Source organism: Symphalangus syndactylus, chromosome 3 (assembly GCF_028878055.3).
Source record: "Symphalangus syndactylus isolate Jambi chromosome 3, NHGRI_mSymSyn1-v2.1_pri, whole genome shotgun sequence".
NCBI classification, from domain to species: domain Eukaryota; kingdom Metazoa; phylum Chordata; class Mammalia; order Primates; family Hylobatidae; genus Symphalangus; species Symphalangus syndactylus.
Genome location: NC_072425.2, coordinates 129,574,685 through 129,596,965, shown reverse-complemented (window position 1 = coordinate 129,596,965; position 22,281 = coordinate 129,574,685). Strand labels below are relative to the sequence as shown.

The 22,281-nt window shown below is 45.4% G+C and overlaps 1 long non-coding RNA gene across 1 annotated transcript in view; it reads right to left on the bottom strand.

Moving 5' to 3' along the window:
- Positions 1-7,105: 7,105 nt before the first annotated feature.
- The window catches only part of LOC134736250 (uncharacterized), a 144,823-nt gene continuing 129,647 nt past the window's right edge, over positions 7,106-22,281 (bottom strand). Inside the window, exon 3 of the long non-coding RNA XR_010120149.1 lies at positions 7,106-9,211. This is a non-coding gene — a long non-coding RNA (uncharacterized lncRNA). The remainder of the gene's footprint in view (positions 9,212-22,281) is intronic.

Here is a 22,281-nt window from a genome sequence, read left to right as displayed (position 1 = left end):
AGAGATTGTGTGTGTCACTCGTCCCTGGAGCCGGACTGGCCCTTGCCCTTCCTTCACATTCATTACAAGCCAATGATGTTTCTTTTTGAATGCAAGTAAGATAAAGTTGGATTCCTGCCACTTGCAATAGAAAGAGCCCTACCTAGTGCACACAACGTGGCAGAGTCCACAGACTGGCTTGCTCAGCATTTATCCCAACACGTTTTAGAAGGCAGAGGTTGGAAATCAAATAATACATTTCTCAGGATCTCTTGCAGGTGGAGCTCTGAATATGTCCTTAGATTCTATAAATCATATAAGCTCATGTGAGCCTCTGTTTCAGAACTGAGTCCAACAGGAAGCAAGGCAGGGTACAAAGCATTCCGTTTTGGGTGCTGATTAGGTAGAGGTGGAGTTTTCTGGAGTCGGCAGCTTCCTAATTGGGGAGATATTTCCTGATTTGACAGCTTTCTGCATTGGGGGGCAGCTTTCCTGATCATGCCAGTAGCTGAGTGCTTCTGAGAGTTGACAGTTATTCCTTCTAATAATTTTGCAGTACGCAACTCCCTGTATTAAAACCTTTCCTGCTGCAGAGTGAATTCTGTGATCCGTAACTGAGCTCTGATGGAGGCATGCATGGTCCTTCATAACCTCTTGCTGTCTACTGCTTATTCTCTTGCCCTATCTCCTTCTCCCCGACCATGTCCACTGAATGACTTGGTGTTTTGCAAACTGATCCATGTAGCGATGTCCGTTGGATTGCAGAAATGTGGGTCTAACATTTGGGACAGGATCTAGGCTACAGCGATTTAGGAATCAGCTATACAGGGTGATAAAACAGCTGGTGTGGATGGACTTTGGAGAGGGGAAGAAAGAAACGATGAGATCACAGAAAACTGAACTTCAGAGAATGCCTGCATTTATGGTGTAGAAACACAGAAGGAGCAGGTGAGGAGCCCCCAAAAGCAATGATCAGAAATGCTGGAGAGACTGTTGTCACAGAAGCCAGAGAGAAGGATTCATATTAATGCTGCAAAGACAGAAGGGGAGCAGACAACTAGAGAGGGCATCCTGTGTGTCAGGTAGATTTCTGATGACATTCCTGATAGAGTGAGAGAGATAGAAGCCCAAACATAAGGCATTAAGAAATGGATACCTGTAAACCCAGCACTTTGGGAGGCCGAGGCAGGCAGATCATGAGGTGACGAGATCGAGACCATCCTGGCTAACACGGTGAAACCCCGTCTCTACTAAAAAAAAAAAAAAAATACAAAAAAGTAGCCGGCCATGGTGGCGGGTGCCTGTAGTCCCAGTTGCTCGGGAGGCTGAGGCAGGAGAATGGCATGAACCTGGGAGGCGGAGCTTGCAGTGAGACGAGATCGCGCCACTGTACTCCAGCCTGGGTGACAGAGCAAGACTCCGTCTCAAAAAAAGAAAAAAAGAAAAAAAGAGAAATGGATAAGGAGGAAGTAGGGGTAAATAATGAAGTTAAGGGAGAAAGACTGACAGTGTTGCCACATAGTTAATTACAAACAGATGCCCTCCACAAACACCCCCTGCCAGCATTCCTACCTCTGTAGATGGAGTTCCCATGATAACAACTTTAGTACATATGAGATGTGCAAGAGAAAATAGACAAAGAATAGAAAAAGGCAAGTAAATAAAGAGAAGGAGGGAAGGAAGTTCAGATGATGCCCAGTTCTACCCCCTACTTCTAGGCTCAAGTCCTTTCTGGCCCTGCTCCCCTTCCTCATCACAGAAGGACTCCCAGCACCAAAATGTTGCTCACTCCTAGGAATGCCACAATGGCTGTGTTGACTCTTATGTGTTGGTGCCTGAATGAAAGACCACTCTTCTGTGGATGAAATGGTTTCCCCTGAACAAGATGACCCTGGAGTCAATCACAGAGAAGAGACAGGTTAGACAGGAACCAGCACTCAGGGGATGGGGCTCAGAAACCTCAGTCTCTGTCTCAACCTCATACCCGAGCTTCAGTCTTCAGAGTCAGGGCCCCAAACCTGTGTTCCTGGTGTGAACGCAGGTTGGAGATGGTCTCTGCTGAATGGAGGCAGAAAGACATCCTGTAGTGAACTAGAAGCTGGGGTTGGGGGGGGGAATATAGCCTTTACCATCAGTTTCTCCTCTGTTGCCCCAACCTTGTTTCAGTCATGCAGGGAGGCTCTAGTGAAGGGCTCTGTGTCAATTCTTGGGCCACTGTGAAAAGGTTATAAATCCTCCCAGAGGCCAGATCAGAAAACCTTGATCTCAGTGGGTCTCTGATTCTGGGACTACTCACTACTCAGATCTCAGTCAAGGCAGCTTCTGATGATCACAACATTTCCCTTCCCCAGGGTTAGATTTTATTCTCACCCTTCTCAAGGGGCTGTTTGGGGGAAAAAAAAAAATCTCCATCAAGCATGCATGGGTGACAGAGTAACTCCACCTTCTATCCATTTCCCATTTCACTCAATTATTCATTCAACATATATATTTTTGACCATGGTCTATGTTTGAGGCATTGTGCTAGGCATTGTGACATAATGACAACAAATCACTGTTCTTCCTCTCAATAAGTTTGCAATGTAGTGATTTTCTAGTCTGTGAGAATAGGAGGACTATAGTAATCCCATCTGTGCTTCCAAAACCTTTCTGCACAAAGTTGACCATTCAAAGTTGGAATGATGGGAATGGGCAGGCACCTGCAAGAGATATGCCATCAGTCCAACCACAAACATGGTTTCCATCCCCCCAGAACATATGAACATTGGCTTTGTGGTCACTGGGGCATGCCCCATTCCCCACTCCAAACTTTCCTTATCAAGGTAGGCTGCACTCACCATGGTTCACTAGGGAAGGATGTTTAAAAAGTCCCTGAGCCAGAGACTATTCCTACAGGGGGAAGAAAAATGAGAGGAGATAATCCAGAACCAGAGAACTGACATGTTTGACACACAGAAAACATTAAAAGATGTGAGCTGGAATGGAGGTAACTACTGAGTGGAAGACGAGACCAGTGAAGGGAATGAGATCAACAGGCCAAGTAGAACTCAAGTTTAGCTTTGGGGAAAGGAAGGATGCATCTCTGCTGGGGACAAGAAAGAAGGGAAGAGGAAGAAGGATGTCCTGACACATTCTGATTAGAAGAATAGAGACACTGCAACAATTCAGACACAGAGGGATAGTAGATACTTCTATATTTTGACTGTCTAAACTCTTTCTAGTTGGGAAAGTTCCCTGCATTCATAGTGTTAGTGTGATGCAGTGTCCCCCTCTCCTAAAGAGGCAAAAGGGTCCTCACTTCATCTTGCTCCATTCCACTAGCCCCCAGGAAGCAGGGCATGGCCCATGACTTACATTCAGTCTATCAGTAGCTCCCCTCGGGTATTTCAACATGGTGAATATAATCCAAAAGTAAGGAGGGCATGTGTTCGTTACTTAGGCTGCATAACAAATACCACAAAATTTAGTGACTTTAAACAACAAATACTTATTTTCTGTTTCTTTGGGTTGGGAATTTGTAGGCAGCTTAGCAGGGTGGTTCTTACTTGAGGCCTCTCATGGGTGGCAGTCAAGATGTCAGCTGGGCCTGCAGTCATCTGAAGTCTTGACTGGGGCTCAGAGTCACCTCCAAGCTGGTTCACTCTCATGTCCATGAGCAGAAGGCCACAGTTGGTCACTGGCTGTTGGAGAAAGCCTCAGTTCCTCTCCAGAAATACCTCTCTGCAGAGTTTCTTGAGTGATCTTATGACATAGAAGCTGATTTCCTCCAGATCAAATGATCCGAAAAAGTGAAAGGCAGAATCCACAATGTCATTTATAACCTAGCCTTGACTCACACAATGTCCCACCAGATACAGAGGAAAGCCCCATCTAATGCAAACAGGGAGTACTCAGGATATGAGAACAAGAAGATGAAGACACTCAGAGGCCACTTTGGAGGCCACATTCACTCACTGCCAGTCGGCTGTCCAGCACCAGTGTCCTGCTGTAGAGTCAGGGGCAGCAGCTATGAGAACATCTGGCCAGATTCCTCCTGCTGCCCAGCCTCCAGACCCCCTTTGGATTCTGCTTATTTCCCAAGCTTGCTCCTTCCATCTCTTGTGGATTCTATTGGCTTCCACATCTGTAAAAGTCCTTATTTTGCTAAAGACAACAAGGCTAGTTTCTGTTGTTTGCAATCAATAATCCCGCCTGGGACAGATGTTGATCCCCAGGAAGTTGTTGGTGAGCTCACATGATAAGAGTAAGGGAGAAGATGAACTGAGGTCAGAGAATCAAAGGGTGTGAGGTTCAAGAAAGGATGCCATGAGGGACACTAGCTGGAGCATCCAAGAGAAAACTATAGGAATTGCTGAGCAGCTTTGAGAACTGAGAGATTTATGTAAGACCCAGTTGAGGCATCAGTGCAGAACAGGTTGTTCTTTTCTTTTTTTAAAACTTAATGTAACCAAACATTCCCTTCTTTTAGTATAGAACTCATTGGGTCATTGAAATATATTAAGACTACAGAGCTATAGTCCAGCATCGGATATACCTGCAACACTCCTGTAACCTTGCATTTCCTTACCTGTCCAACAGGGAAACTAGTACTGGCCTGCCTGCCTCCAACTCTTGGAACATTTTGCTTTTATATTTGCCCCAGGATATGTAGGACTTAGATCATTAGTGGGTGGACATCTGATTTATTGATGCTGAGCAAAGAGGGGCCCTCACGCAATACATGCAGTGCTAAGTGAGATGTTGAGGGAAGCTCGGCTTTTTTAGAAAGCTTCCCTGCGCACAGCTGTGATCCAGGTGCATCAGAAGATGCTGAGAGCTCACAAGAAGGGAAGATGAGACTGCTAAGGCTGAACTGGAGGCAAGGATTGTATCAGTAGACTCCTTCCTCTTCCTTTCATGATACGATCCTGCTGTGGTTGAATGTATGTGTCCTTCCAAAATTCATATGTTGAAACCTAATCACCAAGCTGATGGTATTGGGAGGCGGTTGAAACCTAATCACCAAGGCGATGGTATTAGACTAACACAGAGAATTACAGGTGTGAGCCACCACACCTGGGCCAAGAGTTCATATTTTTAATTAATTTACTTTCAACTTCAGATGTAAGGGATTGAGTAAATCATACTTCTTGTATTTTTCCATACAAGGCCCCTCTCTTGTTTTATGTATTTACTCATTTTTTATTCACATATCCATCTCCCCACCTCCCCACCAACCAGTCTATCATTCCAATTGTTCAATATGCATATGCTTATTTATATGTATTGATGTAAACAAATATTGGTTTGTATGCATGCATTTTTAATTAGTGTAAACGTTGTGTTATAGATCTCACTCTGTTTCTTACTTTTCTCCCCACTAGCTATGTTTTTAAGGTTCATCTGTGTGGTTATGTTTACATCAAATCAATAGCTGCTAACTGCTACAGGAGCTTCTATGATATACATCCAGCACATTTTACTTTTTCTTCTCCCAGGAATAGATGCCCAAATTGCATTTAACTCCAACTTAACTAACAAATAGCTCTATTGTGAGCATGTTTTTACATGCCCCCTGTCCATTGTCTCCCCAGCACTCGAATGACTGGGTCAGAGGATATACATAGACTTAATTCAATGAAGTCATGCATGCCTACTCTCCAGAGTGGCTCCACAAGTGTGCACTCCCACTAGCAGTGCATGAGGGTGAAACATTTAACTTAAACATTCATGGCACTGACTGATGCACTGGTATTGTAGGAATAGGTTCTGGTGTCTCCAACCTATGTCAAAAGTATGTTTTACCTAGAGCTATATGTTAAATTTTCTCCTCCATTTCATTTCTAAGGCTTCTCTCAGCCTTATCATCACTAAACAACACATTCCATGATAAGTGTTGACCTATGGCTCAGTCCATTTCTGATTTTATAACAAAACATCTGAGACCTGATATTTCCTTATAGTTTTGGAGGCGAGGAAATCCAAGATAAAGGTGCTGCAACATTCGATGTCTGGTGAGGGCTGCTTTCTGCTTCCAAGATAGTGGAAGCTGGAAGGAAAAAAAGACCGGTTTCCTACAGCCCTTTTATAAGGGCATGAATTCCACTCACAAGGTTAGAGCCCTAATGACTGAACCACCTCCAAGAGGCCCTGCCTCCTAACACCATCGCCTTGTTGATTAGGTTTTAACCACCTCCTAATACCATCACCTTGGTGATGAGGTTTCAGCATATAAATTTTCAAAGGACACATATATTCAACCACAGCTGGATCGTATCATGAAAGGAAGAGGAAGGAGTCTACTGATACAATCCTTGCCTCCAGTTCAGCCTTAGCAGTCTCATCTTCCCTTCTTGTGAGCTCTCACCATCTTCTGATGCACCTGGATCACAGCTGTGCATGGGGAAGCTTTCTAAAAAAGCTGAGCTTCCCTCAACATCTCACTTGGCACTGCATGTATTGCGTGAGTGCCCCTCTTTGCTCAGCATCAATAAATCAGATGTCCACCAACACTATCTAAGTCCTACATGTCCTGAGGTAAAGTAAAAGTAAAATGATCCAAAAGTTGAAGGCAGGCAGGCCAGTACTAGTTTCCCTGTTGGACAGGTAAGGAAATGCAAGGTTACAGGAGTGTTGCAGGCATATCCAATGCTGCAAAGAGGAATATGAAATATCCAAAGCAGATGGGATTTCAAATCACCACCACATAAGCAAGGAGCTCAAAATACCTTCCTCAAATGTGATTGATGTTCTGTCAACAGACAAGAAGCTAACATTTCAATGGGGTTTTATGATTTCCAGTACACTTTACAAAATAATCTTATTGGTTCCCAACAAACCTATGAGGAATTAGATCAGCTATATCTAATGTTCCTAATTCATGGTAAACGAAACTGAGGGCTAAAGAGTTGAGATGACTTGCTTAAGATCCCATTTTTGGTCAGTTGTGGAGTTGAAAACCAAGTGTGAACTCCACGCTGGGGTCAGAAAATGTGATTTATAACAATGCATTAGTTCAAGCAAAATTCCACTGTTCTAAAAGAATCTGGAGTCCAAGTGGGAGTTTATTATAATGGAATCTGATCCAAGAATAGTAATTCATGGTTACAAGAAACATTTAAAGTGGGACAATAAATTACACGTGATACTTCCAAATTTGGGCAGTTTACTGGAGAAAAGAGAAAAAGAGGAGACAATATTTATTTCTTAAAGAAAATCTGTAGTACCTCTCCTTTCTCATCTCTTTACTAGTCAGTAGCCGAGGTAATTTCACCAGAGGTCCTACAGCAACTCTCACCAGTTCCCCCGCATGGAGATCAGAAGAGACGACTGCTCTCCACTGCTCGATGTGCACATCTCCAGCAGCTCCCAGTGCCCCCCAAGGGTGTAGTCTCCCTGAACCTCCAGCGTGCAGAGAGAGGCAGGGCAGGGCTTGCAGATCAAGGGGATCCGCTGTCCATGCTGCGAAGAGGAAGATCAAAAACGCAACAGTTCTAGGATCCCAGGCAGCAGTGTGTTATAGAATAGTCAAAAAAAATTTTTGTTTGATTATAGAGACAGAGAAGACCCCCTGCTCTGAAGATGTGCAGTGTTCTTGTTAAAACTCCTCCCTGAGTCCCAAGGAGTAATTGCACGTCCGATTCCTGCTGTCTGGGATGCTGCTCCACAGGGCCCAGTTTGGGGACTGAATAAGAGGATCCTTCTGATGGTTCCATCAGCCCAGGGGTGGCTGAGTCAACCTCTGACCTGGAACTTCTGAATTCTGACCATTCACTGTCCATCTTCCAGCAGTATCCCTGGGGGAAGAGAGATTAGCTCAGGCATGAATAGTCACTCTCGGTTCATTTCCAGGCCTCCATGGTTTTAAAAATGATAAAAAAAAGAACCTGTGTAAGAAGTGATGCAGTTCTAAGAAAAGACAAGGTAAGAAAATAAGCTTAAGTTGGCTATGAAAATTGTGGTTCACATTAGTGTCACCTCCTTGCCACTGACAAAGATTGCTAAGTTGACACTGGTGGCTCTTGCCCCTGGGACTGATTTGCCCAGAGGAAGAAGACACCTTTATACACACGCTTGAAAACTATGCTGTTCTTGTATCTAAAGAATACAGCTGCCACCTCTACAGGGGCTCAGGCTGGGAAGTACCTTCGATCCAGGGCCTCCAGACAAGCCCTAGGAGCTGCTGTTGAGGATGGGGCCATGGGGTCCAAGCAGGCAACAGCAAGAGTGGAGGCATCCAGGAAGCTGGGGGACTTCCCTGGAGGCTGATGCCAGCAGGACAAACTCTCCTGTCAGCTCCTCTTTGCACGTTCAGCTTGACTTACAAGGAGAAAGAGGTCCAGTCCTTCTGAGTTTCAGTACTTCTTTTGTCCTCACATCCACTTTCTATCGGAGGGCTTCACAATGTCAGTCTTCTTCTCTGCTTCCTGGTTCCCCACCCTCACTTCCAGATCCTCATCTGAAATCTTCATTTGGACGACTTTGGTGGCTCAATGTCCTGATCTTTCATAGTGGTTATTAAGCTACTAAATTGGCAGAGGCTGGCCTTACAAAACAAAAACCCAGGACATCCAGAATTGTCCACTGGGGACTTAGATGGTGTTCATTAAATCTTGACATCTTTTCTGCTTTTTATGCCCCACTCCACCCCTAGGCTCACTCACAGATACAGCAAGTTTTAGCTCAGTGGGGTTGGAAATATCTTGGGTTCAGTGAAATTGCTGTGAAGTCAAGGGGTCGTAGGAAAGTAGCAAGGTCTCCTTGTACTTGGAGTAAAATCCATTACTCCAGAGTGTCCTCCTAGATGAACTGGCTCCTGCTCACCTCATGACCTCACTCTTTGTGCTATGGACACATTTACCGTCTTCCAGTTCCCCAAACAGTCTGATCCCTTACTCCCCTCGGGGACTTTTCTTACTGGTCATGCCCCGTGGATGTCTGTCCTTGCATGGCCTGTGTATTAGTTTGCTAGAGCTGCCTTAATGAATTACCACAAACTGGGGGCTTAAACAAAAGAAATTTATTGTCTCAATTCGGGAGGCTGGACGTCCAAGATCAAGGTGCTGGCAGAGTTGGTTCTTTCTGAGGGCTGAAAGAGAATCTGCTTCAGGCCTCTCCCCTAGCTGCTGGGTGTTTGCTGGCCATCTTTGGTGTTCCTTGGCATATAGCAGCATCACCCCAATCTTTGCCTTCATCTTGACGTCTTTGCCTGTGTTATCGCTGTGTGCACGTGGGTGGCTGTGTCCAAATTTCCCTGTTTTATAAAGACACCCATTATATTGAATTAGGGGCCCACTCTACTCCAGTATGACCTCATCTTAATTAATTACAGCTGCAATGACTTTATTTTCAAATAAGGTCACACTCTGAGATCATGGAAGTTAGGGCTTCAAGACACAAATTTTGCGTGAACATAATTCAACCTATAACAGCTGGCTCCTTTTTATCCCTCAAATTGTAGCAGAAACATCACATTCCCAGGTAAGCTCCTCTAACTATCCTATCCAAACCATCCACCACAAAATGCTGTTTGTCAAGCCAATCACAATTGTCAACTTTTGATGGTTGACCCATTTGTTCCACTGTTTCCCTTGTCCACTAGATTGGAAGCTCAATTTCCAACGCATAAAGGGGGCACATCCGTCTTGTTTCTGCTGGACTCCCTCCCGCCACCCTGCAGGCACACTGAATGATATCTGTATCCAGCACTGTGCAGTGCCCAGCAATACTGGAGCCTGAGACAAATGGAGAAATTAGTAACAATCCAGTCTTGATTGAAATTTTGAATATTTTGTACATCAAGGATTTTTTGCATTGATTTTTTGTTTTCTAAATGTTGTATTAAAATATCATTTACCTTGTTTACTGAGGCATTTGGTGCCCCCTTTTGTGCCAGAGGCAAGTGCCTCACTCATCTGACCTAGTCCAGGTCCTGTCTGTATCATTGGAAATGAAGAAAAAAGGAAGCAGGTTACTCAATCAGTAGGAATGGAGTGATTCTCCTCACTGTGAAAGGCAGCAGAATGACAGAGCATCCTCTTCAATAGAATTGGGTGGAAATAGACTTGAGGGAAAGTGAAGCAAGCATTGGGTCTTGGAAACCTAAGTACAGCACTTCATTCCCTTAAATTTCCTGTTCCTCATGAGAACAAGCTTTGGTTTTATTTTGTTCTGAGAGCTGCACTTCCCCTTTCCCAACCCTGGCCTCAGAGCTAATCCAGGGCCCAGGGCAAACATCACTCCATTTCTGCCCCAGCCTCAGCTCCCGAGAGCCACAGAGGTACCATGGTTCCTGGTGTTGTGAGGTCTTTGTTCCCTAACTCTGAGGTGCTGATACACCCAGGGTGGGGCCAGGGCTTCTGAAACTCACATATCACTGAGCAGCAGGGATTCTAGCAGAAATGTCTAAGGACTCTTCTGCTTCCGGGTCAGAGGGAAACCTGACACCCCAGCCTAGGGCTCTAGCTCCTCACCTAGTAACCACATACCACCATTTTCTCCACAGAACTTCTCACATTCACCCAGCTTCCCTTTCCTGCCTTTCCTGCTCCACCTTCTTTTCTACCTTACTCTCCTCCTGTCCCTCCCCTGCAGCCAGAAAGAGACATGGCACTTACGGGACAGGTTTATTCTTCCTGTTCCCCACAAGAGTCATTTCAGAGTCAAACATCTCTCTATAACCCTGTTTCTGGGTGATAAATTACCTAGACAGAAAAGAGAGTGGAATACTCCCTCCCCGGTGCTGAGTGGGGCTTCTATGCCAGTGGTGCTGGACCATGGGGAAGAGGATGTGTCTCTGCTGAGTCATGGTTGGAAACCAGCTCTGCAATTTCCCGGTCACTTAGAGTCTCAGAGATGTCCACATAGCAGCCTGGGAAACTGGTTTTAGCCCAAGGTGAGCACTGAAGTAGCTCAGCAACGTGGGTGCACACTGCCTGAGGTGCAGCAGCTCTTCTAGGAGTATAGGACCTGCTTGGTCTCCTTTCCCAGAAGCACCAGTTTCTTGAGCACTCAAGGCCTTCAGCTGCACCCAGTGGGGTGTGATCCTGAGCCACTCCAGCAAATGGGCCTTCGTTTTAGAGCAAGTTACTTCTCCCACCTGGAGGGAGCTGGGCATTTAAGCAATGTTGTCTTTGAAGCCCACACTGTGTGGGAGCTAAAAGGAGAGGCATCATGGTGCCCAAGGTGACATAGAGTCAGAGACTTTCTTTACCCTCCAAAATAGGGCTTTTTTTTTTTTTTTTTGAGATAGAGTCTTGCTCTGTCTCCTAGGCTACAGTGCAGTGGCCTGATCTCAGCTCATGGCTCACTTCAACCTCCGCCTTCTGGATTCAAGGGATCCTCCTACCTCAGCCTCCTGAGTAGCTAGGATTATAGGCACACGCCACCACACCTGGCTAATTTTTGTATTTTTAGTAAAGACAGGGTTTCACCATGTTGGCCAGGGTAGTCTCGAACTCCTGACCTCAGGTGATCCGCCCGCCTCAGCCTCCCAGAGTGCTGGGATTACAGGCATGAGCCACCATGCCCAGCCTCGAAATGCAGCTTCAGTGTCTCTCAAATGCAAATGATGTCACTTACCCTGAATGAGTTGTTGTAAGGGTTAAATGTGGATGTATGAAAACATGGCTAAATTGCATTTGACAGGAGCTCTGAAAGCGACACACCACATTAGCATATGCAACACACACACACACACACACACACACCTACCTCCAAGGGAGTCAGTGGGAATGGTCATACCACAGGAGCCTAGGCCATTCAGAACCTTCCACCCAAAGCTCAACCCAATTTCTAAGATGGCCAGGGACTTCCTTCTTGTCCCCTCCTGCGTCCATGGAGATGGTAACTGTGATCGTGGCTGGAGGGAAGAGTGTGTAGGACTACACCTGCCTCTCCTTCTTATTTCTGAGTTGGGCCATTTTGGTGGCTGTATTTCTGAGCTAGGGTTCTATACCTCTTGAAATAGGAACCACCCTGCCTTTGCTGGGCCTCCTACCATGTTCGAAGCAAATCCATTTGGTGGCCAAAACAGGATGAGGAAAGAAATATTTCATTTCTCCCTTTTTTCTCCAGCCCCTATCAATAGACAATTGATTTTATTTTTCTTAAATGCTTTGCTCATATAGATTCCACTGCCTGACTGGCCAAAGGAGACAAACATGACAGAAAGACTCCGAGACCCTGGACTGCCCAGATTGCAGGAGGAAGCTGAGTTTAACTGGGGAGGGATCAAGGCATGAGACTCTAAAAGACGTAAGTAGAAAGGGGCTTCAGAAACCATTCCACGGGAGAGAAGGCAGAGTCATGGGTTAGAAAGCATGTAAGAAGTCAGCCTGTTTGCCTTCTTATCTGAAGCAGAAAACCATTTGTCATTCATACATTCATTCAACAAGCAACTGTTGCTTATCTAACCTCTGCCTGCGCAGTTTTGGTGACAGGAGGCTCATTCCTTCTTCAAACACAAAAAAGAGAAATTTGGCTCATTAGGCTTTCAAAGCTTTCCCCAATGGTATAAGCGCCATAAAGTCAAGATTCATGTGTATTTTGCTACCTACTTCATTTCTTGTGCTTAGCACAGAGTTGTCACTTAATATAACTTGTTGAATGAATGAATGGACATATGGATGAGTGAATGAAACACATCAACGGCAGAAAAGAACAAATAACCCCCAGGGCTCTAAGGACACGACTGGGGGTTGGGGGTAAGTACCAAGAAAAACATCTAAAGTCTCAATGGTTTTCTTAAAAATTCATGGAAAATTTGCACTTTGCATCAAAATATATCCTTCATTTTACTATAAAAATGATGCTTTGGTGTATCTACTGGAGGGCAGAGTTTATGTCTGCCTTGTGGCCTTGCCCCAGGCACAGTGCCTCGTGTCCCTGGCGGTGCACACAGGCTGGTTTGGGGGAGCCCTGCACTGGGCTCTTTCCTGATCTCATCCCTGCATCCTGTTGCCGGGATTCTGCATCCGCTTTCCGCCTCATTGCCATTCCATCGACCTCCTCCCTGGCTCTTGTCTAGCCCACCCCAGGCCTAGGTTCTGCTCTCAGGCTTCACCTCCCAGAGGTAGCAGGAAATGGTGCTCGTCTTGCCTTCCCCCCCGCCCCCCCCCATAAAACTCTAGGTGAGGCCATGAGTAATTGGTCCTTTCTGGAGAGGGATTGATAATCTGTCTTTCCTGGAGCTATTACCAGGGTGGCCTGCCAAGTGGACAAGTGTTAAGAGAAGAAAATGGGGCAGTGGCCAGGGGTGGGGAGTGAGCTGAAGATAATGGAGTCGAGAGCTACAGAGAGGTCCCCTCCGGGCAGCCAGACTGTGAATCATGGCAGTCCTGGAGGAAAATCGCAATGCCTAGCCTTCCTGCCCTGCCTCTGCCCCACATGGTTGCTTCCACTGGCTCTGTACCTGGGCTCTTTGGCTCTCACTGCTGGAGAGGTCTTGCCTGCCCTGTGGGTATGGTGGACACACGCTCCCACCTGTGTGGAGCGATGTGAAGGGCACCAAAACTCTTCATCAATAGCACCATGCCTGTGTTCATCAGCAGCCACTGTGGAACCGATTATGAACCTAGCACAGTGCCTGGCTCTGAGGGGCATCCAGGAGGCAGAATAGAGACCCTGTGCACATCGGCTCACAACAGGAAATGTCCACATCCCTGGCTCTGAGCAAGACCTGGACTGGCGCCCCTCATAATCACTTCTGTACTCTAACGCCCACCATTGGAATGGAGAAGTGCTCCCCAGAGGTGTAGTAGTCAATCCTCATCGGTGTATAGCATCCATAGTTTATGGTGCATTTTTATGTTCATTATCTCATTTAATCCTTAAAATTATTTTATGAATTTGTTGTAGAAATAGAAACTTAAGTAAGAGGTTCCTTTAAGGTCATGGATCTGAAAAGTGGTGAGGCTGCAATTCAAACCCAGAATTTTCTAAGAGCATTGTCTTTCTTCTTTCTTATTCCCCTACTCCATGCCTATGGGGAAAAAAGGTAAACTTTGATGTGGTGAGAGGTCAGGGGTTGTGGGAATGGGCTGAGAAGAGGGTCAAGCTGGGCAGGATGTCACCATGGGTGGCTCTGAGCAACCACACGAGAGTCTGAGGACCCAGGATTCTGCAAACCGCTGAAAAGGGAGAAAGCTGTCAGCCAGGCCTAGATATGTTTGTTCATATTTCTCCCTTGGACTAAGCCTGCTAGAGATACAATTCCCAGATGTGCATAAGGACCTGGACACTTGGGTAGGAATGATACAGAGTTGAATTAGGTGGTATTTGCTTTGTTTCTTTGAATCTCCCAGAGCAGTGACATTGATTTGGTGTCACTGTGCACAGTACTGGATGTCGTTGGAAGCCTAGGATCTAGGAATTCACCATGCCTCTTCCATGGCTTTTTTTTCCCTCCACTGGGGAGGTGTCAAGTGCCTTCCTTTGCTCTGCAACTCTCCACTGTGCTTGGGAAGGTAGGTGCCCCCCAGCCCCATCAACCCTCCCTCTGACAGGGTAGCTAAGTGTCCCATTTGCCTCAGGAAAGAGCATTTGACTCAGAATAAACAGTACTGGTCTTGTTCAGGTACACTCCTTTTTCTGTGTCCTAGGTAGAATTCATATTTCCCATTACTTAAGCCCCTCTTAAGTCCTTTTGATCTTTGCTCTTTCGGTTTAGTTTTCCTGGGCTGCTCACCACAAAATTGCTGCCCTCTTAATAATATGAAAGATGCCCCACAGTGACCTGCCCAGTGTGTGTATGTGTGTGTGCAAGAGAGAGAGACCTTGCTGCTTCTATTCCTCAGGCTGCGATATGAGAGCTTCCTGTGAGACCCTTGAAATCCCCAAGGTGTTTTCCTACAGGGTTGTTCAGATGGCCAACACAGAAAGATCTCTGCACACACACTTACGCCCTGGAATCTGCACAAGGAATGGCTGTCCCAGCAGGACCAGGATTGGGTGTGGTGTTGATTCCAAACACCCCACAGCACTTCCTTTTCTCCAGCCTATCTCTCGTGGAGAAGACCTGAAGCCTGTTTCCTTGACAACCAGTCTCCCTCTTTCCCCATATTTTTTAATGCTGTGGTTATAAGGTGTATTTAAACCCAGCAGCCATGTTCCCATGGTGATAGAAGACCCCCAGTAAGTTGCCATGGGAACAAGAGATGTCTTTGAAAGAGGATAAAAGTAAGTCAGCTTTGCAAGCGATGACAGCAAAGTTGGAATCTAGAGAGCCTGGAGAATACGGCTCAAGAAGGTATCAGGTCATGGTTAATAGCCCAGCCTATGCTACCTGTGACCAGCCTCAGGTCACGGGGGGCAGAGGGGTGACACCAAGTTTCCTGATCTGTTCACAAGAAGACTATGAGCAAAGCAATGTGACTGCTGGAATTTAAAGACAAGTTCTATCCAGTTGCTCTTATTTGCTATTTGATCCTTTGTCTCTCTTCTTCTGAAAGGTTTTTAGAGATAGAGGAACTAGGTGGGGCAGCTGAACTGGAAGACCAGGATGATGAAAGCATTTGCTCTTTTCAGCTGTTTCATAACAGGAAAGAAGTCACTTCTGAGTTCTGAGATCTGATGCCCTTACAAACAACAAGCATTATTTCCATTTTGTTTTTCCCTCAACATTTTGTTACTAGTTTTTCCAAACATACAGCAAAGTGAGAAGAATTGGCAGTTAACATCATATACCTATTATTTAGTTTCTACTATCAACATATTACTACATTTGCTCTGTCATCTGTCTACCCATCTATCCACTGATTTTTCCGTTAACTGAGAACTAGTTATTGAATAAACTAGCGTTCAAACCAGCATAGTTTCTTGCCAAAGCATGTTTCCTTTCCATTATACTGCACTTATGGTGACCAACCATCCCAGTTTGCCTAGGACTAAGAGGATTCCCAGGAATCCTGGGACTTTTGGTTTTAACACTGGTACAGCCCAAGTTGTTTACCCCAATCCCTGCACAGTATGCTTTGGGAAATTTAGGGTTTGATTAAGGAGTAAGGGGCCCCGAGCAAGCAAGCACACAACTACCTATATAAACAACTGTAAATAGAAAGAGAGACAGAGCCAAGTGTTGGAAAGGATATAGAGCTAGTGGAACACTCATAGACTGTCGGTAGGAGTGTCAATTGTTGTAGTCACTTTGGAACATGATTTGGAAGGATCTACCAAAGCTAGACACACACAAAGCCTATGAGTCAGTGATGCCACTCTAGGTGTACCCAAGAGAAATGAGAATATATGTTCACTAAAACAACAACAACTAAAAATCTAAAAAAATGTTCAAGGCAGCTTTATTCTTATTAGCCCAAACTAGAAACAACCCAAATGTTAATCAACAGAATAAATAAATTCTGTAAATGCATATAATGGAGTACTACACAACATTAAAGATAAAAAACTTTCTGACACGCACAAGAGCATGGATGAACCTTAAAAACACAGTGTTGAATGAACAAAAGCCAGACACAAGAATTTATACTATATGAGTCCATTCATATGAAACGCAGAAAAAAAAAAAAAAATCTCACTACCATGATAGATGTGAGTGATGGGCTTGGGCCTGGGGAGTGGAGTAAAAGGGACTGAGAAACGGACAAGAGGAAGCCCTCCCAGGAGGCTGGATGTGTTGTTCAACTTGACCTGGGTTGAACTTAAGCTCTGTAGCTCTCTACTGTGCTTGGGAAGGTAGGTGCCCCCCAGCCCCATCAACCCTCCCTCTGACAGGGTAGCTGGCTGACTGAGTGTCCCATTTGCCTCAAGAAAGAGCAGATGACTCAGAATAAACAGTACTGGTCTTGTTCAGGTACACTCCTTTTTGTGTGTCCTAAGTAGGACTTTCTGTGTCCTAGGTAGGGGATTATCAGACGTCTTCCCATAGAAGCACTCATTGAGGCTGTATATGTGAGATTAGTGTACAGTTTCCTCTGTGCAGGTTATGTCTGAATTTAAAAGTTTTCAAAAAGACAGACATTAGAACTCCAAAAACTAAAACAAAAGTAAAAAGGATATAGACAGAGTAGCAAATACTAAAGCTGAGAGAGAAAGAGAAAACTACAGTGTGATTGCCAATAAACCCAGAAGGGGCTGAAAAACACTAAAGCTTGCTACCTAATTACTCTCTCACTCCAGAAATGTGATCCATGGAGTCTGTCAGGACCAGAGATTTCACATCTCACTACAAACACCCAGAGCAAGTTGCCTGCAATGGAAAGATACTTTAAGAGAAGAAAAGTCATTTTCTGTCCTTAAACAGGAAGGAACAAAAGATTATCTCTCCTGTCTGAACTGAGGGGTTATTTGAGAAAAACACTCAGGAATTACCCATGGGTAGGCTTCTAGGAAATTAAAATCTGCAAATAAGCTGGGCCCAGTGGCTCACACCTATAATCCCAGTGCTTTGGGAGGCCAAGGCGGGAGGATCATTTAAGGCCAGGAGTACAAGACCAGCCTGGGCAACAGAGCCTGACCCCCTTCCCTACAAAAAAAAAAAAAAAAAAAAAAAAAAAAAAAAAAAAACACATTTTTTAAATTATCCAGGTGTGGTGGCAAGTACCTGTAGTCCCAGCTACTTCAGAGGCTGAGATGGAAGGATCCTCTGAGCCCAGGAGTTCAAAGCTACATTGAACTGTGATCATACCACTGCACTCTAGCTTGGACAACAGAGACAGCCCTTGTCTTTTTTAAAAATAAAAAAAATCTGGATACAAAGAAAAAGTTGTTTCTGTGTTTCCCACCTCTGAAGAAGGAATCTAGTCTGGGAAATTTCCACTCCCTACAATAGGAGTAGTATCTGCTGGGGACAGGTGCATGCACGGTCTGGGTCACCTCCAACTCTGCACATGTCTGGAGCCAGCACTGTGGGGGTGGGAGGACAGGAACCACATCTGTGTCTTCCGGGTATACCTGCCAAGCTTTCAACCAGTTTCCAGGTGCCCTCAAAGTCAGGGCCAGCCGTTTGGAAGCCTGGGCCATTGCACAGACCTTCCCTCCCCACGTATTCTACTCCTCGGTAATGAGAGAACATATCAACTCGTCCTGCTTTGGGGAGGTCCCGGGTCCCTCAGCAACCACCCCCTACAAATAAAGCCTTTCCTCTCCCGCAGGGAGCCAGGGAAGACAGGGTAGGACTTCTCACCCTCCTGGCCCCTCCATCCCAGATACCTTGGCTGCATCATTTCGTTTTTCATTTTGTCTGGATTAATTTTGCATTGCTGCATGATTCACGCTTCCTGTCTGGCTTCCAAAGCACATAACTAAAGGATCCCTCTGGAGAGGAATGCCGATTAATACCTTTAACATGCCTGCTTCTGATGGGGAGAGCAGGAAAAATACATATTTTCATATTACATCTACATTCATCTATATATTTTTAACATGTCATTGTGCCACTTTGTACAGAATTGTCATTTTAAGTGGTGATTTGGCCTCACTCCAGGGATTGATGCATCAGGGTCAGGTGGCCTCTGAGGCAGCTGTAATTTTTATGCTGAGCTCCCATCATAGGAGGAGTTAGCCTGGGGAGATTCACCACATTGCGGAGTGCTGAAGTGAGAAGCTCTCAACAGAAAGGGCACAGCTTTTAAAGAGAAGAAAAGTCTTGTCTTTTTCTCTCTCTGTTTTCTCAGAGAAGAAAGAATAAACCCTTGCCTGGACTGAGGGATTATTGCAGATGAGACTCAGAAAACATTTATATAACACCCCCAGCAAAAGTCCCCGGGACACTGTTAATAGGAGTCAAAAGGCCAATGGAAATGTAGCCCTGGAGCATTTGTGCACCTAGAGGTCATTTAGGATTGAGGCCAAGGGTGTTTGTGGGCCCCTGGGGCCTGCAGGTGTGGTAACCCATGCCCAGCTATCTACCAGCCAGCCCTTCCACCCCTAGGAAGAAAGGCTCCATGAAGTCAAAGTGAGAGGGGGAGAGTCCTCCAAGATCAGGAACTTCTATTTGGGGCCAAATGAACTCTACCCAGAAGTAATGCAGAAAGGTAGGTAATGGATTGCTCAGACCACAGAACACCTGGCCTTCAAACCATGGGCTAAAGAAATCAGAATTGGGCTTTAAATTCTTCTGTAAAGGGGCATTTGCAGAACCACTGTCCTCTCCTCTGTATGAACATTGGGGCCAGGATCCAGTTCCAGCTTTTCCAGGCTCCCGTCTCCCTCCCTCCTCCCTCCTTGCAGGCGCCTTCCCTCCCCTCCCCCCTCCCACCCCCAACCCTGTGCTGCTGGACAACTGTTCCTTGCCCTGAGATCTCCTATGGTAGAGCTTCCCTTCCTCCAAGTGCCTATTTAGAACCAGAAACAGAAATGGAGCAAAAAAAAAAAAAAAAACTTATTAAATATGTGTATTTCTGTTATTCCTTTTGGTGGGATAATCCCTAACAAACCACAGCTGCAGAAGACCAACTGAGCAAATGAAGGGAGGATATAAATATCTAGAATTACTGTATCTCAAATTCCGTTTTCCTGCTGCAGCCCCAAAGAGACAGATTTAATTTTTACAAGAGACTTCAGAGAGGAAGCCTAGGCTCCTAGCAAGGCTTTAGATACTCAATAAATGAAATAAGGCCCCGTCGATGGAGGTGAATGCATAAGTGTGCATCGGTGCACGCTCGTGTCTGTGTCTGTCCACGTGCATGCATGTGTGTGTATTTGTGTATTGGCAGGCAGGAAGAAGGTGGCTGCAGAGCCTGTGAAGATGAGCATCAACCACCAAAAATTCTGATTTCCACACCCCTGATATAGGACGCTTGTTTACATGAGAAGGTGAGAAGGGAAATTAAACAATGATTTTCAAATCCCTTAAGAGCTATTACGCAGCAAATATCATCCAGCTGTTCTCCACCCCCTGCCCCAGTTTCCCATCTGCTGCCTGTTGTAAGGGGTGCTTATGGGACAAGACCACTCACCACCTTTTGGTTGGCAAACTCCCGGGTATTTTGGCATGTGAGTTCTGTACAGACTGTCCCCTTGGAGATGGAGTTGGCAAGACATGGCCATTCCAAGTGAACTGGAATCCGAGTCTATACCATCTGGGTGGTAGGCTCTGCTCAGCGGGTGCACGGACCTAAGCCAATATGAGCAGTGCATTGATGCTCTTGGGGCACAGTGCCATACTGCTGGTGCCAGATACCAGAATCACTCCCTGGATCCCCTGGGAGCAGTTAAGAAAAAATCAAGACTGGTGATTTGGAAGACCTCCCAGTAGGCATCTGGCCTCTAGACATGGAAACCAAATCAAATCTTGGGCTGGAAGAATATGGTACGCACATATGCGTTTCATTCATCCATTCAACAGTTATTTACAGACCCCTGTTGGGGGCAGAGTTTCTATCCCAGCTTTCCAGCTTGGGCTTTATTGTTACCTATGTTAGTTTGTTCTGCAGTCCACCCTAACACAGGGTAACTTAGCCTTAAAGGAAATGAGTAATTTCCTCTTCTGCTGGATAGAAAAGATTTCCACCCCTGCTGCCCTTTTCCAACTCCTGTGATAGACCTCCCTGCTCTCAGGTTTGCCTTCAGTTTTATTGGGCCACCTGGTTTTCAAGTGAAGGTGCTGCCTCCAGGGAGCCAGATCCTGAGGGACTTAGAGCAGGTGAATGTGACTTAGGAGGTAGATGGGACTGGGGACATGTCTTCCCTCCTCCTTGGTTCTGGTGCTACATCCAGCCAGGTAACACACACATGGAAAGTAACTATTCTGAATTCTGGCCCCAGAGCTGGAGGTTTACATGATCTGGAGACTTAGAGACCAAGAGAGGCGCTGTATGTTTATTACCCCAGTGATCTCTCTCTCTGTAACTTTCATTCTACACCTTGGAGGAAGATATATATTATTCATGAGGTGGCCATCCCATGCCAAATCTCACAGAGAATGAAGGTCCATTCCCTGGCTCCATCTTACAACACTTTTTCACCATCCGTACTCTGAACTTTGACCACACATCCCAGAAATAGAAGAGGCTCAGTTCATCCCCTACTTCTATTGTTGCTCTCTCCTCTTTTGATGACAGATGTGTGTTAACCTGATTTGTTCTCTTATGAGTTCCTTGAAGGCTTCTTTGCTTATTCCCAAGTTCTAGCACAGTGCTTTTCATATAAAGGGAACTCAGTACACAGTTGTCAAATGAATGAATGGACGAATAGATTACAAAATGATTTACAAGTGATAACTCTTACAGTGCTTTTGTTTAAAAGAAATTGACAGGCCAGCTTTGCAAGAAAAGCTACCCTTCTATTCTTCTAGGGTGAATGAGAGTAACTCTTATTTTGTGTTCAAACCCCTTTTTAAGTAAGAAAAGAAGGTAGATACATTTGAGCCTTGTTTGCAAAGCTGCTTTAAACTATTCCTCTGTACACCAGTCCAAACAGAGTGCTTCTATCTAGGGAACAGAAAAGCCAATTAGAGGTCAATGGGCTCACCTCTTCCATGCCACTATGGTGACAAGTAATGGGTAGCCCAGTGTTACTTAAGCCACTGTGTCTGCACCTAATCACATACCCTACTCATTGTCCATGAATCCAACTCAACCCATCCCAAATGCACCTGGCAAAACACCAGATGACATTTCTGAATTCCTGTATTTTCATTCTTGTTTGGCTCCCCTACCTTGGCCATCAGTGGCCATGAAGACCCCTGCTGCATGGGCAGCATTATATTCCTGGTCTAAGGCAAACAGCACCAGGCTAGACAAATGTGGCTGAAAGATTGTCAGAGCCTTGCCATCTGCTCCTGTCACCTCACTGACTCTCTCCATTTCTCTTATTTTCCACTCATGCTTCTCAGTTCCATCTATGACGATGATGATGATAATACTAATAAAAATGTACTGAGTGCTTACTCAGTGACAGCCACTGTCTTAGGAGCTTCACACGCCTTTCTAAACATCACTCTCACAGCAACTTCAGGAGAGGGATGCCATTGTGATTCCCATTTCACAGATGAAGACAAGGAGCTAGAGGAAGGCTAAGTAACTCATTCAAATCACACAGCTAGTGAGGGTAAGAATCAGCATTCAAACCCAGTTCCTCCTAACCCTAAAGGTCACTCTCAATCACAACACTGTTCTCCAACAATTTGCTCTGGTTTTGGAGTATCTCATTCTACTTCTTGGAAGTCCACCATGGTATATCACCTAAGAACTGTTCCTTGCCTTGAGTCTCTCTCCATTGCTGCTTCTTTAGTACAAGTCCTCTCTCAATTCCCATGCTCCCCCCAATAGCTCTGGGTTCAACCCAGTGCTTTTCTGCATTGCTAAATACATGATGAATTACAGTGTAAAGAAAATAGAAGGTGCCCCCAAATACTTGTTCAGCTAA